This window comes from Caretta caretta, chromosome 1 (assembly GCF_965140235.1).
Source record: "Caretta caretta isolate rCarCar2 chromosome 1, rCarCar1.hap1, whole genome shotgun sequence".
In the NCBI taxonomy this organism is placed as follows: Eukaryota; Metazoa; Chordata; order Testudines; family Cheloniidae; genus Caretta; species Caretta caretta.
This window is the reverse complement of record NC_134206.1, coordinates 294,145,773-294,163,929: the sequence shown is the minus strand read 5'-3', so window position 1 is coordinate 294,163,929 and position 18,157 is coordinate 294,145,773.

Genomic DNA, 18,157 nt, shown 5'->3' with positions numbered 1-18,157 from the left:
AATGCAGATAGTGGTTAGTTTGTCTCAGGTTGTTCAAAAGACAACAAGCAGAAATGTATCAATTAAAAAGTGTTATTCTGAGGTTTGCAAAGCTTGAACACATCCAGATAGGCAATGCGCATTATTCTGTGTTTGTGAAAATTGTTTCTGACACAGTCAGTGACTTCAGTCACACCATCAGTATGTTTGATGTAAAGATGCTTCAGCAGGAGCTCGAGCCAATGGTGTCCTGCCATTTTAAGAGGAATCCCTAGATATCTGAACCCAGCCCTTTCTGCGCAGACAGCACCTGTCAGGAAAAAGAAAAGGAGTACTTGTGGCACTTTAGAGACTAACAAATTTATTAGAGAATAAGTTTTCGTAAGCTTCACCTCACTTCATCGGATGCATACAGTGGAAAATATAGTGGGGAGATTTTATATACACAGAGAACATGAAACAATGGGTGTTACCATACAGACTGTAACAAAAGTGATCAGGAAAGGTGAGCTCTTACCAGCAGGAGAGTGGGGGTCGGGGGGAGGGAACCTTTTGTAGTGATAATCAAGGTGGGCCATTTCAAGCAGTTGACAAGAACAGTAGGAGGGGAAATAAACAAGGGGAAATAGTTTTACTTTGTATAATGACACATCCACTCCCAGTGTTTATTCAAGCCTAAGTTAATTGTATCCAGTTTGCAAATTAATTCCAATTCAGCATCTCTTGTTGGAGTCTGTTTTTTAAGTTTTTTGTTGAAGAATTGCCACTTTTAGGTCTCAGGCATTGGCACCCTGACAGCAGGATTGTCTGGCTATGTAGACTCCCTCCAACCAGCACTCCCAGCTATCTTTGAGACACCACTGACTTCTTGAGGAAACTACAATCCATCGGTGATCTTCCAGAAAACACCATCCTAGCCACTATAGATGTAGAAGCCCTCTATACCAACATTCCACACAAATATGGACTATAAGCCATAAAGAACAGTATCCCTGATAATGTCACGGTAAACCTGGTGGCTGAACTTTGTGACTTTATCCTCACCCATAACTATTTCACATTTGGGGACAATGTATACCTTCAAATCAGCGGCACTGCTATGGGTACCCGCATGGCCCCACAGTATGCCAACATTTTTATGGCTGACTTAGAACAACGCTTTCTCAGCTCTCATCCCATAATGCCCCTACTCTACTTGTGGTACATTGTTGACGTCTTCATCATCTGGACCCATGGAAAAGAAGCCCTTGAGGAATTCCACCATGATTTCAACAATTTCCATCCCACCATCAACCTCAGCCTGGTCCAGTCCACACAAGAGATCCACTTCCTGGACACTACGGTGCTAATAAGCGATGGTCACATAAACACCACCATATACCGGAAACCTACTGACTGCTATGCCTACCTACATGCCTCCAGCTTTCATCCAGACCACACCACACAATCCATTGTCTACAGCCAAGCTCTACGATACAACCGCATTTGCTCCAACCCCTCAGACAGAGACAAACACCTACAAGATCTCTATCAAGCATTCTTACAACTACAGTACCCACTTGCTGAAGTGAAGAAACAGATTGACAGAGCCAGAAGAGCACCCAGAAGTTACCTACTACAGGACAGGCCCAACAAAGAAAAAAAACAGAACACCACTAGCTGTCACCTTCAGCCCCCAACTAAAACCTCTCCAACGCATCATCAAGGATCTACAACCTCTCCTTAAGGACGACCCATCACTCTCACAGATCTTGGGAGACAGGCCAGTCCTTGCTTACAGACAGCCCCCCCAAACTGAAGCAAATACTCACCAGCAACCACACACCACACAACAAAATCACTAACCCAGGAACCTATTCTTGCAACAAAGCCCATTGCCAACTGTGTCCACATATCTATTCGGGGACACCATCATAGGGCCTAATCACATCAGCCACACTATCAGAGGCTTGTTCACCTGCACATCTACCAATGTGATATATGCCATCATGTGTCAGCAATGCCCCCCTGCCATGTACATTGGCCAAACTGGACAGTCTCTACGTAAAAGAATAAATGGACACAAATCCGACGTCAAGAATTATAACATTCAAAAACCAATCGGAGAACACTTCAATCTCTTTGCTCACTCGATTACAGACATAAAAGTGGCAATTCTTCAACAAAAAAACTTCAAAAACCGACTCCAACGAGAGACTGCTTAATTGGAATTAACTTGCAAACTGGATACAATTAACATAGGCTTCAATAAAGACTGGGAGTAGATGTGTCATTACACAAAGTAAAACTATTTCCCCTTGTTTATTTCCCCTCCTACTGTTCTTGCCAACTGCTGGAAATGGCCCACCTTGATTATCACTACAAAAGGTTCTCCCCCTCCCTGCCCCACTCTCCTGCTGGTAATAGCTCACCTTTCCTGATCACTCTTGTTACAGTCTGTATGGTAACAGGTTTCAGAGTAACAGCCATGTTAGTCTGTATTCGCAAAAAGAAAAGGAGTACTTGTGGCACCTTAGAGACTAACAAATTTGTTTGAGCATAAGCTTTCGTGAGCTACAGCTCACTTCATCAGATGCATACTGTGGAAAATACAGAAGATGTTTGTTTTTATATACACAAATCATGAAAAAATGGGTGTTTATCACTACAAAAGGTTTTCTCTCCCCCCACCCCACTCTCCTGCTGGTAATAGCTTATCTAAAGTGATCACTCTCCTTACAATGTGTATGATAATCAAGGTGGGCCATTTCCAGCACAAATCCAGGTTTTCTCCCCACCCCCACCCCCTCCCACACAAACACACAAACCCACTCTCCTGTTGGTAATAGCTTATCTAAAGTGATCACTCTCCTTACAGTGTGTATGATAATCAAGGTGGGCCATTTCCAGCACAAATCCAGGGTTTAACAAGAACATCTGAGCCTTGTTAAGAGGTCCCATATGATTAAAAACTAGTATAATAAAGCAAATAAATAAGACTATAGACCAGTAATCCTTATATCAACGTAACAGAGAAAACCTTTCCAAACTATTCTCTTTTAACCAATAAAAAGATGGTGGAAAACTATGCAATACACTGATTCAAATTAATAAAACTGAAATAATTCAAGAATTCCAAACATTTCATCAGCCAGATCTCTGATAATCACCCATCTGTCTTCCTATGGATTTTACTGCATTCACCACCATCTAATCATTCAGTTAGATAAATAGTTCTTCTCTGAATTCCCCAAATGTATCCCACTCTTGGTGGCGTGCAATGCAATGCACCCCATGTGCTCAAGATCAGAATTTTTTTTTTGACCAGCAGCCTCTTCTGGTTCTAGGCACGTGTCCTGAGTGTCCTTTTGTCCGGTAGCAGGAGATAAAGGGAAGAGTAGGCCCAGTGCTCTGCCAGTTCTCTGTTAGTGCCCATGGCTGTAAGATGTAACCCCTGCAGTGTCCGTGCCAATGCACTTCTCCAAACTCTTATTTCTTGTAGACAATTGTATTTAGTTTCTTTAGACATATTGTGTTAGGATTAGGAGTTAGTATTGTTTGCCCAACAATTTAGTTATAGTTCTTTTATATTTTTCTTAGTCAAGGGGAAAAAATATTTCTATACTATCAGGACTTAGTCATGACTGAATCTACATTTCCTGGCTTTAAAACTACCCATTTTGTGAAGCAGCTATGACACTTAATGATACAAGACACCTTTATGTCTTGGGGAGGCACACATCTCTGATAAATATACCCACCTGTAGGTTCTTTTCAAAAGAGGCCCAGAAGGCAAGGAAGACTTTCCTTAAACTTTTTCTTTTAGACCACTCTGTGGGGCCTGCCATGGATCCAGGCAAGCAAGGCCCCCCTGGAAAAGCTCCACCTGAGTCCAGAAGTGTCCCTAGTAAACTCCAGATCAACAGTTAGCTCCCCAGCCCCATCCTCTAAGAAGACCCCAGCTAAAGATTCTGGCAGGGTTGTTAGATCCTTAAGTAAGACTTTGGACAGGTCTGAAAGGCGCATCGCTCCTCTGTGAAATATAGGGGTAGATCCTCTTCAGCAGACCTGAGCAAAATGAGGTTGAAATCATTCATCAGTCCCATTCTAAAGGGATTTATGGCCCAGACTGAGTACCGTTGGAGACGTGAGGAAGCACGGTACTTGGCAGTCAGCACAGTTTGAAGACCCAATATAAATTGCCTCTGGTACTGATTCTGCAGCACCACTCAGTCTGCAGCAATCATGTCAACAACATCTACTCCAATACTGTCAAACCGCATGCTGCTTTCCATGGCACTATCTTCTTTGGTACTGAGATTATTGTCTGTATTTGTGGATCTACAAGCATCAACAGAGCCAGAATCATTGCTCTCCTCAATGCTTAATGTCTCAATTATCACTTAATGCCAGCTATCACTACTCCTTAGGTACCAAGTGTCTCTTCAATACTGACCAGACCACAGCCAAGCATGCTTCCTGGGTCCCCAGTTAGGACAGCCTCTTCTCTGGATCAAAACTGTTCAGAACAGATTAAGGGGCTGTGCCCTGATTATTCCCCAATATTTCATTCATGTGACCCTTTTGGCTCAAATAGAGACTCCTCTATAGGAACTTCTAGGGGTTACAAGGACAGGCACTCAAAAGGCTGTTGGGTTTTGTAACTGATGTAACAGCCTCTCCCATAATGCTTCATCTTCCAGGGCTGCAAAATGCCCTAGCAGATCATCCAAGCAGGCAAATTTCAATAGATCACGAGTGGACAAACAAAGATTCCATTACCCAAGACATCTTTTGAAAATTGGATCAACCATCCAGTGACCTTTTTGTTATGGACAGGAACAACAAGTGCCTCAGATTCTGCCGGAGAATTGCTGTTGGAAATATTCCTCATTTTGCGGGCGCCAGGGATGATGTATGCTTATCCTCCCTCATCTTCTGATTCTAAGAGTATTAAGAAATATCTGACAGGATTTGGCCTCAATCATCATAGCTGGCTAAGACATGTTTGGTAGCCGGACCTGATGATCTTGTTAACTCATCCTCCAAAACCATTACCTCTTCTTTCTGACTTTATCTCACAAGGCAACAGAAATATCCTGCATTCACAACCTTGGACCTCATAACTTGGATACTGGCTGGATGAATGATATGGAAAGATCCTGCTTTCGTCACATCCAGAACATTTTGGTTGAAAGCAAAAAAAATTCCACGATATTCATATATGCATCCAAGTGAAAAAGATTCATTATTTGGGTTCAGCAATGCCATTTATCCTATTCTAATGAATATCCCAGCTATCCTGGACTACTTGCTGACTTTCACGACCTCAGGATGGTCTATTAGCTCTATTAAAGCTCACTTGGAAACCATCATCTATTAGAGCTCACTTGGAAACCATCATCCCCCTATCTAGGGCTACACAGCTTTTCTCCACCCTAGACTGGCTAGGTTCCTAAAGGATTTCATATATGTTTTCCTTCCACTCAGGCAGCTTCCTCCTCCCTGGGACCTCAATGTAGTCCTAGTGGGTTTGAACTCTTGGCAACTTGCTTCCTATTGCACTTGTCTATGAATTTTAATGGCAATTACATCAACCAGAAGAACTGGGAAAATACAGGCATTTATAGTACCTATATAATATAAAGATAAGATTATCCTCATACTAAATTCTTGTCTAATTTAGTCCTGGATTTTCACTTGAACCAAATGATCCATTTGCTGGTTTTCTTCCCTAAACCATATTCTAATCAGGGTGAGGTGAGGCTACTCTAGATATCCTTAGGTCCTCGTAATTTTATCTACATAGAACCAAGTCATTTAAAGTCTCTCTTCGCCTTTCAGTAGAATTTTGAAGAGCCAGGGTCTCTCACAGGGTGTCTATTTTGATAGAAAGCTATTATGAGAGAGTCAGTTTAAATTCCCCAGCTCTGATTAGGCTTCATTCCACTGGAGCTCAAACAGATTGTCTGGGTTTTGAGAAGCATATTTATCTCAGAGATATGCAAAACAGCTACATGGGGTTCAGTCCATGCCTTCTATGAGCAAAAAGAAAAGGAGTACTTGTGGCACCTTAGAGACTAACCAATTTATTTGAGCATGAGCTTTCGTGAGCTACAGCTCACTTCATCGGATGCATACCGTGGAAACTGCAGCAGACTTTATATACACACAGAGAATACGAAACAATACCTCCTCCCACCCCACTGTCCTGCTGGTAATAGCTTATCTAAAGTGATCAACAGGTGGGCCATTTCCAGCACAAATCCAGGTTTTCTCACCCTCCACCCCCCCACACAAATTCACTCTCCTGCTGGTGATAGCCCATCCAAAGTGACAACTCTTTACACAATGTGCATGATAATCAAGTTGGGCCATTTCCTGCACAAATCCAGGTTCTCTCACCCCCTTACCCCCCTCCCAAAAACCACACACACAAACTCACTATCCTGCTGGTAATAGCTCATCCAAAGTGACCACTCTCCCTACAATGTGCATGATAATCAAGGTGGGCCATTTCTAGCACAAATCCAAAAGGACACTAAACTTTCTAAACTACTACATGCTACAAGGGGCCACAGCAATGGTTCCCTCAACCCACCTAGCAATATTGTTAACCTATCCAACTATACTCTCAGCCCAGCAGAAGCAGCTGTTCTATTACGGGGCCTCTCCTTCTGCCCCTCCACCCCCACAAACATGATACAGTTCTGTGGTGACCTAGAATCCTATTTTCGACGTCTCCGACTCAAGGAATATTTCCAAAATACCTCTGAACAACATACTAATCCACAGAGGTCTCCCTACCAACACTACAGAAAGAGGGATTCTAGGTGGACTCCTCCTGAAGGTCGAAACAGCAGACTGGACTTCTACATAGAGTGCTTCCGCCAACGTGCACGGGCTGAAATTGTGGAAAAGCAGCATCACTTGCCCCATAACCTCAGCCATGCGGAACGCAATGCCATCCACAGCCTCAGAAACAACTCTGACATCATAATCAAAAAGGCTGACAAAGGAGGTGCTGTTGTCATCATGAATAGGTCGGAATATGAACAAGAGGCTGCTCGGCAGCTCTCCAACACGAGTTTCTACAAGCCATTACCCTATGATCCCACTGAGAGTTACCAAAAGCAACTACAGCATTTGCTCAAGAAACTTCCTGAAAAAGCACAAGATCAAATCCGCACAGACACACCCCTGGAACCCCGACCTGGGATATTCTATCTACTACCCAAGATCCATAAACCTGGAAATCCTGGGCGCCCCATCATCTCAGGCATTGGCACCCTGACAGCAGGATTGTCTGGCTATGTAGACTCCCTCCTTAGGCCCTACGCTACCAGCACTCCCAGCTACCTTCAAGACACCACTGACTTCCTGAGGAAACTTCAATCCATCGGTGATCTTCCTGATAACACCATCCTGGCTACTATGGATGTAGAAGCCCTCTACACCAACATTCCACACAAAGATGGACTACAAGCTGTCAGGAACACTATCCCCGATAATGTCACGGCTAACCTGGTGGCTGAACTTTGTGACTTTGTCCTTACCCATAACTATTTCACATTTGGGGACAATGTATACCTTCAGATCAGCGGCACTGCTATGGGTACCCGCATGGCCCCACAGTATGCCAACATTTTTATGGCTGATTTAGAACAACTCTTCCTCAGCTCTCGTCCCCTAAAGTCCCTACTCTACTTGCGCTATATTGATGACATCTTCATCATCTGGACCCATGGAAAAGAAGCCCTTGAGGAATTCCACCATGATTTCAACAATTTCCATCCCACCACCAACCTCAGCCTGGTCCAGTCCACACAAGAGATCCACTTCCTGGACACTACAGTGCTAATAAACAATGGTAACATAAACACCACCATATACCGGAAACCTACTGACCGCTATTCCTACCTGCATGCCTCCAGCTTTCACCCTGACCACACCACACGATCCATCGTCTACAGCCAAGCTCTGCGATACAACCGCATTTGCTCCAACCCCTCAGACAGAGACAAACACCTACAAGATCTCTGTCAAGCTTTCTTACAACTACAATACCCACCTGCAGAAGTAAAGAAACAGATTGATAGAGCCAGAAGAGTTCCCAGAAGTTACCTACTACAGGACAGGCCTAACAAAGAAAATAACAGAACGCCACTAGCCGTCACCTTCAGCCCCCAACTAAAACCCCTCCAACGCATTATTAAGGATCTACAACCTATCCTAAAGGATGACACAACACTCTCACAAACCTTGGGAGACAGGCCAGTCCTTGCCTACAGACAGCCCCGCAACCTGAAGGAAATACTCACCAGCAACCACACACCACACAACAGAACCACTAACCCAGGAACTTATCCTTGCAACAAAGCCCATTGCCAATTGTGCCCACATATCTATTCAGGGGACACCATCACAGGGCCTAATAACATCAGCCACACTATCAGAGGCTCGTTCACCTGCACATCCACCAATGTGATATATGCCATCATGTGCCAGCAATGCCCCTCTTCCATTTACATTGGTCAAACTGGACAGTCTCTACGTAAAAGAATAAAATGGACACAAATCAGATGTCAAGAATTATAACATTCATAAACCAGTCGGAGAACACTTCAATCTCTCTGGTCACGCAATCACAGACATGAAGGTCGCTATCTTAAAACAAAAAAACTTCAAATCCAGACTCCAGCGAGAAACTACTGAATTGGAATTCATTTGCAAATTGGATACTATTAATTTAGGCTTAAATAGAGACTGGGAGTGGCTAAGTCATTATGCAAGGTAGCCTATTTCCCCTTGTTTTTTCCTACCCCCCCCCCAGATGTTCTGGTTTAACTTGGATTTAAACTTGGAGAGTGGTCAGTTTGGATGAGCTATTACCAGCAGGAGAGTGAGTTTGTGTGTGTATGGCGGTTGGGGGGGGGGTGTGAGAAAACCTGGATTTGTGCTGGAAATGGCCCACCTTGATTATCATGCACATTGTAGGGAGAGTGGTCACTTTGGATGAGCTATTACCAGCAGGATAGTGAGTTTGTGTGTGTGGTTTTTGGGAGGGGGGTAAGAGGGTGAGAGAACCTGGATTTGTGCAGGAAATGTCCCAATTTGATTTTCATGCACATTGTGTAAAGAGTTGTCACTTTGGATGGGCTATCACCAGCAGGAGAGTGAATTTGTGTGGGGGGGTGGAGGGTGAGAAAACCTGGATTTGTGCTGGAAATGGCCCAACCTGATGATGACTTTAGATAAGCTATTACCAGCAGGACAGTGGGGTGGGAGGAGGTATTGTTTCATATTCTCTGTGTGTATATAAAGTCTGCTGCAGTTTCCACGGTATGCATCCGATGAAGTGAGCTGTAGCTCACGAAAGCTCATGCTCAAATAAATTGGTTAGTCTCTAAGGTGCCACAAGTACTCCTTTTCTTTTTGCGAATACAGACTAACACGGCTGTTACTCTGAAACCTGCCTTCTATGAGGTATTCCTCCCTTTGGAAACAAAAAAAGCTGTGCAATCTTTATTTAAGTAGACTCCAAGCACCATCTGCTCTAATCAGATCACTGCTTGTGCATCACTAAGAGTGAAATATTTGTGGTGGAGCACTCAAGGAAGGAGAAATAGTTAGCTTATAGTAACTGTGCTTCTTTGAAATGTGTTGTTCATATGTATTCCATAACCCACCCTCCTGTCCTACTACTGCAGTCTTATAACCTCTGGAGTCTGAAGTAGTGAAGGATTTGAATAGCAATTGGCCTGGCTCTGCCCTTGGTCCGGGCATGAGGACACTCAAAGTGCATGCGTGGCCCCACTGGACATCGTTGGCCTGATCTTGAGCATCTGGGGTACATGCACATCACCAAGAGCAGAATGTATATGGACAACTCATCTCAAAGAACCACAGTTACTGTAAGGTAAGTAACCATTTCTTTCCAGTTCTTCTGGTTCTGAACACAGCCATGATGACCATCTAAACTAATGCATTTTTGTCTTGTTCAATTGGTAGACAGAGAGGCAGACCTGACTTTAGAGGAGTTACACAGGCCCAGTTACTTTCTCAATTGCACAGGCCTCTTAGATCACAACCAAATTCTCTAAGTAGAATTTTTCTTAGTTAAAATATAATTTACCCAGAACCTTTACAGTGCAGCCCCTGCCTACAACTAGTCTCTCAACTCACATTACTGTTTCATTAGCAACCTATGCTCCGCTTACATGGCATGCCTTTATGCTCTCCTTGTTTTCTTTTCCTACATACAAGCACCTTCCTAGTTCAGCCCCCTATGCTTGGAATAGCTTCCTGTTCCTATGTATTATTTGACCTTACTCCTCTTCATATCTGTCCTTGACTCATTTTTTTTCAATCCATCTTCCCCTAAAGTCCAGCCTTCACTCTAGAAATTGCCCACAAACCCTAGCTTTAATGTATTCAAATAAATTATCTGATAACATTAAGCACACCACCTGAGTTGTAATCCCGGGGCCCAGTATTGCCCCCTTACTCATACTGAATAATACCTATTCCACCAGCTGCCCCATTTCAATCAATGGGACTAGTAGTCAACGAGAAGTGTACTACACAGTGTCAGAAGGGAGTGGCAGAATCAGTCCCCAAGGGTTTATTGCCATTCTTATTGTGATGAGTATGATTGAAGCTGTATGTTCCTTGGGATGGGTACCTGTCACATGGCTTGTCTATGATACTCCTCACATTTCTTCAATAAAAATAAGGAGCAGAATTTGAAATGTTCAGCAACATTAATGCAGAAATTTTATTTTATGAATGGGAGTGTAAGACTGGATTGTTCATATTTAATATCATCTCTGACCTTCTGCTGCCCTATTGAATCCACAGCATTTCCTACTCCTTTCGCTGGCTGATCCATCCCAGAGCTACAGACCTATTACTTGACCCTTCCTTCTCTATCTGTCTCTGCCCAGCTGTTGCCTGAAGGAAAGAAGAACATTTGTTTTTAACTCTTATTTTTGTGCTACCTCTCCCACCATTAGTCCCGCTGAAGTACTATGCTGAGGCAGCTTTCTGCCACACACACTGTTTACTTAACACAAGATGCAGTGCAGTTGTGGGAATTAAACATACTGTTTGAAAGAATCGTGTTCTTCTTTCAGTCACAAATTGGGGTATGCTGACAGAAGGAAGTTGAAATTACAGAGCAGGAAACAAGCATTTTATCAGTCAAATACCTTCCTACAGTATTCATCTAGGCTTTCCATCTATTTTTTATGAATTGCTGGATCCATAAATTAGAGCAATTAATTTAAAACTGGTAAAATCCTAGGGAAAAGGCCTCCTGCTCCGACCCCATAAATTCAAATCATAAATGTGGAATTTGGTATTTTATTCACCATAAATCTGTCTCTTCACATAGCTTAAAGCATTTGTCAGTTAAAAGAATATTGCAGAATTAGGACCATCACAATTCTTCATTCAGATCCGATATGTGCAGTATAATTGTGTTACTGAACTCTTCAAGGCTTTTGCAGATTCTTATGAAAGTCTCAGTAAAATGCGTTTATTCAAACCCAACAAGCTGTCTGTCTTGAGACTGTTGTATGACTAGCCTCACATGCCTGTAAAGGATAAGTAGGTAAAAGATACCCAAACCATAACAAGACCAAGTTCAACCAGAAGTATTGGAAGGTTATGACATGGCAGGGCAACTAGCTAGGAGGATGTGTAGCAGCATCTTGGTATTTCAGACCTCCTTACAATTGGGTCCTCACTCTCAAGATGCCAAGAGTCTGATAAATGTTGCTTTTAATTTCCAGTATTATTGAAGTTACAGATCATCCAAAGAACACAGTTTGAAAGCTAGATAAAGTAATAGTAAGAGATGCTATTAACATGTATTAGTCAGAGGTACCTGTTGTCAAGGTTCCTCCCCCACTCTGAACTCTAGGGTACAGATGTGGGGACCTGCATGAAAACCTCCTAAGCTTACTTTTACCAGCTTAGGTTAAAACTTCCCCAAGGTATAAATTACTTTTATCCTTTGTCCTTGGAATATCCATTGCCACCACGAAACTCTAACTGGGTTTACTGGGAAACATAGTTTGGACACGTCTTTCCCCCCAAAATCCTCCCAACCCTTGCATCCCACTTCCTGGGAAAAGTTTGGTAAAAATCCTCACCAATTTGCATAGATGACCACAGACCCAAACCCTTGGATCTGAGAACAATGAAAAAGCATTCAGTTTTCTTCCAAGAAGACTTTTAATAGAAATAGAAGTAGATAGAAGTAAAGGAATCACCCCTGTAAAATCAGGATGGTAGATACCTTACAGGGTAATTAGATTCAAAACATAGAGAATCCCTCTAGACAAAACCTTACGTTACTAAAAAGACACACAGACAGAAATAGTCATTCTATTCAGCACAATTCTTTTCTCAGCCATTTAAAGAAATCATAATCTAACACATACCTAGCTAGATTACTTACTAAAAGTCCTAAGACTCCATTCCTGTTCTATCCCCAGCAAAAGCAGCATACCAACAGACACACAGACCCCTTTGTTTTTCTCCCTCCTCCCAGCTTTTGAAAGTATCTTGTCTCCTCATTGGTCATTTTGGTCAGGTGCCAGCGAGGTTACCTTTAGCTTCTTAACCCTTTACAGGTGAGAGGATTTTTCCTCTGGCCAGGAGGGATTTTAAAGGGGTTTACCCTTCCCTTTATATTTATGACACCTGTGTTGAAGGGTATTAGGTGCACAAATACCTCTCCCATCTTGGAGAGGAGGGCGGAGTTTGGTTGAAGCAGCTGGTGGATGGTCCAGCTCCTGGGGAGAGGAGGTGGAGAACTAATGCCAAGATGTGCTGGAGCCATTGGCTAGTCAAGAGCAAAATTGATTGGCTCTCTCAGCCCTCCTTCTCTCAATTTAAAGCCTTCTGAGGCATCCAGAGGCCATCTTGCCATGTTGCTGCCCTGCCTCATCCCTTGCTGTAGCTGAGGATGCTATGGGTCTGACCATTTACCAGTTTTCAGGACTAGGAAGGATTTTTTTCCCATTGGGCCAAACTGGCAGATGTCTAGAGGGTTTTTTGCCTTCCTCACAGGATTGAAGAAGACACGATTTAGGTTATAAAACAAGAAAGAATAAGAATTTAATGCCGGGAGGAATATAAAAAAGTTAGTTTGCCACAACCTGCAGCTGGTGTCCACTGCAGATAAAAAGTAAAAAAGCCAGTTCCCACAGATGAGTAAGAGCAAGGACATGGCTAATGGACCTCTTTTCTTAAGGAGAAGGGGAGGCCTGAACTCTTAACAGACTGAGGTCCTCCTTGATACTCTTTATCTCCCCTCACAAGAGGAGGGGTCGAAAGAATTCCAAAGTGAAATTAGTCCTAGGGCCTAGGCTTAGAGCAGAGCCACAGGAGTTTTTTAAAAAATCATTTGGGGGGTTGAACAAAACATTTTGTTTGTCCCAAATTTCAATGTTTCATTTCATTGTCATGTCTTTTAATTTTTAAAGAATATATACAATTGAAGCAAAATTCAAAATGTAAAGTCATTTTGAGTTGAAAAATGTAAACATTGCCTATCAAAAATGTCAAAACAAAACATTTTGATTTTTTCCCCCCCATCAAAACAATTCAGCAAAAAAGGTTCCATTGACCTGAATCTGGATTTTTTTGGCCAAAAAATGTTTAAGCTGAAAAATTTCACCTGAAAAATGTCACCCAGGTCTAGTTAACTGAGGATGGTCTGTGGTCATATTGTAGGAGGCCTGTAACCCTGCACTGGACACAATTAAATACCTGGTAAATGTGGGAAAGAGGAGAGGCACATACCGAACCTCCCCTTTGTTAAGTTAATAAAGTTGCAGCCTACCACTTAACTCCATACCTGTGTCTGTTTTTCATTCTGTGTGTCCTGATCAATACTAAATAAAATCAAAAGCTGACATACCTATGTACTACCAAGAGAGTTATTACACAAAGTATGTGTCATAAATATAAAGGGAAGAGTAAACACCTTTAAATCCCTCCTGGCCAGAGGAAAAACCCTTTCACCTGTAAAGGGTTAAGAAGCTAAGATAACCTCGCTGGTACCTGACCAAAATGACCAATGAGGAGACAAGATACTTTCAAAGCTGGGGAGGTGGGAGAGGAGAAACAAAGGATCTCTCTGTCTGTGTGTTGCTGTTGCTGTGAGCAGAGCAGGAATGCAGGTCAGAACTCCTGTAAAGAGTTAGTAAGCAATCTAGTTAGATATGCGATAGATTCTGTTTTGTTTAAATGGCTGATAAAATAACTTGTTCTGAATGGAATGTATATTCCTGTTTTTGTATCTTTTTTTTAATTTAAGGTTTTGCCTAGAGGGATTCTCTGTGTTTTGAATCTGATTACCCTGTAAGGTATTTACCATCCTGATTTTACAGAGGTGATTCTTTTACTTTTTCTTTAATTAAAATTCTTCTTTTAAGAACCTGATTGCTTTTCATTGTTCTTAAGATCCAAGGGTTTGGGTCTGTGTTCACCTATGCAAATTGGTGAGGATTTTTATCAAGCCTTCCCCAGGAGAGGGGATGTAGTGCTTGAGGGGATTTTTTTGGGAGGGAGACGTTTCCAAGTGGGCACTTCCCGTTATTATTGTTAGACACTTTGGTGGTGGCAGCGTTTAACCTAAACTGGTAAGAATAAGCTTAGGGGGTCTTTCATGCAGGTCCCCACATCTGTACCCTAGAGTTCAGAGTGGGGAAGGAATCTTGACAGTATGTATTATTGCTCTTTTTATTAGAGGGACTATACCTTGCGCTACTTACTTTCCAAAAGTGAGAATTCTGTGAGATGTCTTCAAAGAAGCATAATTACAAGGTAAATAATTTTCCCTTCTTGCCATCAAGTTTCTGGATAACTGATTCAGTTGTGCCTTTGGCTGGTGTTACATTTGAAAACATTAACACTTAAAGATATTTCAAAACATGGTATGTGTCAACTTGAGATCACGTTGGAGGCTATTAATAGGCCACTGTTTGGAAGCCCATCTAATGACTATTTACATTATACCTAGCCTATAGCCAAACATCATTCATTCATCTCTGAAGCAACAGGTCTCAAGTTTCATAACTGTATTTGCAGGAAAAAAGAAAAGTTCTCACTGTTTATTAACCAACTGTAGAAATGGTAAATTTAATTAACTTGTGAATCAATTTATGAACATCAGTCAATTTCCAAAAACAATAAACCCATTACGCATTGTGGGACTAGAAGATGGCTGTCTTTACACACATTTACCATCTTTAAATCAGAAGTATTCACATGGAATATATTATGCAGAAAAATCAATACACTCTTGTTATTAACCTAAGTGGCCATTAGATATTATTATTATTGTTATATGTGAATACTGTTGAAATTGGTCTTGTAAGGCAATAAGAAACAGGACAGTTACAAGAGACATTCTTGCTCTTTTAAAATGCTCAGCACATATGTAGGAAAATATTTTCCATTTCTATCAAAGCTTGCAATTTCACTTATAAAATGACTTAACCTTAATTCATTTCACAACCCCTGGAAAAAGAGTCATTCCTGAGACTGGATGCAAAAGTGTTATAGTAGAAATGGTTAATACGAAGGAGGAATAAATCAAGAACATAAGAATGGCCATACTGCGTCAGACCAAAGGTCTATTTAGCCCAATATCCTCTCTTCTGACAGTGGCCAAAGCCAAGTGCCCCAGAGGGTATGAACAGAACAGGTAATCATCAAGTGATCCATCCCCTATCGCCCATTCCTAGCTTCTGGCAAACAGAGGCTAGGGATACCATCCCTGCCCATCCTGGCTAATAGCCATTGATGGACCTATTCTCCATGAATTTATCTAGTTCTTTTTTGAACCATCTGGCAAAGAGTTCCACAGGTTGACTCTGTGTTGGGTGAAGAAATACTTCCTTTTGTTTGTTTTAAACCTGCTGCTTATTAATCTCATTTGGTGACCCCCTACTTCTTGGTAAGAGAAGGAGTAAATAACACTTCCTTATTCACTTTTTCCACACCAATCATGATTTTATAGACCTCTATCACATTCCCTTTAGTCATCTCTTTTCCAAGCTGAAAAGTCCCATTCTTATTACTCTCCTCATACGGAAGCTGTGCTATACTTCTAATAATTTTTGTTGCCCTTTTCTGAACCTTTTCCAATTCCAGTACATCTTTTTTGAGATGGGTCAACCAGATCTGCACTCAATATTCAAGATGTGGGCGTACAATGGATTTATACAGAGCAATATGATATTTTCTGTCTTATTATCTATCTCTTTCGTAAGGATTCCCAACATTCTGTTTGCTTTTTTGACTGCTGCTGCACATTGAGTGGATGTTTTCAGAGAACTATCCACAATGATTCCAAGATCTCTCTCTTGAGTGGTAACAGCTAATTTAGACCCCATCATTTTATATGTATAGTTGGGATTATGTTTCCAATGTGCATTACTTCATGTTTATCAACATTGAATTTCATCTGCCATTTTGTTGCCCATTCACCCAGTTTGGTCAAGTATTGTCAAGGGGACAATGGAACAGAGAAACAATTGAGAACATTTGCACACCTGATATGAATAAAAAATACAGTTATAATGAGGAGTTTTCAACAACTGTACAGAATAAATAAACATAAATAGGGACCCAGGGTGGTCAGATTATCCCATCATTTGCCTGTTTATAATTGTTAGCCTGTCATGACCATGAGTGCCAACCTCAGTGCAGACTGTCAAGAAGCAGGGAAGAGACCCCAATCTGGTTCACCAACCCTGGAACAAGTGTGAACTCCTAAAGCACTATAATAGTCTTACCATGGAGTCTCAGACATTCCCCTTGGGCATTACAGTCTACTTTGCCACACAGGCAAGGTGGACTTTGTGCTAGTTGGTTGCTATATACCAAAGATCATAAAATATTCAGGTTGCTTCTAGTCCCAAGAGACCAGTCACTTACCCCCGGTCAATTTGTCCTTTAGATCTCACACCAATGACAGTACTTGTAGCCAATCCTATAGTAAACTAGCTAAGGATTTATTAACTAAGAAAATAAATGAGAGAGTTATTACAAGGTTAAAGTAGGCAAACGTGAGTTACAGTCTATGGCTTCAAAAGTGTCAGAGCTGTAGTAATCTGTCTGCTTTGGATATCTTTGAGGGCAAACCCAGATTGACCTTGTGGATCTCTGCTTCTGTTTCATAGCTCCGGCCCTCTGAGGGTCCAAACAGAAAAAGAGATGCAACATTTTCTTGTCAGCTATTTTTATTGCCTTCTTCTTGAATTCAAGCTGATGGGATAAGCCCTTTTGCATGTAGCCTCTTCCTGGCTATGAGGGGGCAATTAACAAAGTATTTGTATTGTGATGTCCCGCAACAGTCCATTTAGTTTTGATCGGCCACTTTGATGGGCAGGAAATGATCCCTACTGAGTGGGTTCATAGTTTCAGAACAAACATTTTTTACAATTACAAAGCAAAAACTTAAATATTACCTAATAGCTTGTGATAAAGAAATTATAAGTGAGGTTAATGCATGCAGCAACTTACAAGTATTTCATAAAATCTAAAACTAAACACATTGTTATAAGTCCAATACCCAACGTAACCATACTAACACACAGGTGTATCAGACTGGTTTCCAACAATGAATTTTTCAGTGTTCAGCTAGGGTCTAAAGCCTTGGCACCTAGTCTGCCAGTGTCACAACAACTTCAATGTATTGAAACACATCTAGCGGTTTTAATCATGCTTATGAAGGAAGATGATTTGAGGTCCTCTCCTGGAATCCTTACTAGGCCAAACTTTGGTCCTACTGAAATTGACAGAATTTGTGCCACTGACTTCAGTGAGACCAAGCTTTGTCAGCCAGCCTTTATATGGACAAAACTCACATTGACTTCAGTGGATGTCTTGACTAAACTAGAATTTCAGGATTGAGTTTACAAGAACAGCCTGATGCTCTCATATGTAGAAAAACCACACATAGTGGGTTTGGAATCTCCAAGGCTCTGATTTATAGCTGTGTCCAAAAGGAGTGAGGGAGACAGTCCTTGGGCTGGTGGCATGTAGAGCCTCTGGCTGCTCTTAAATATTCTGGCCTGGTACAGCCTTAAGAGGGCTATATGAAACCAGGCATTATGGGAGTACAGTGTCACTTTGGACATGCTTCCTGTCTTCCAGACATGTCAATACACTGTTA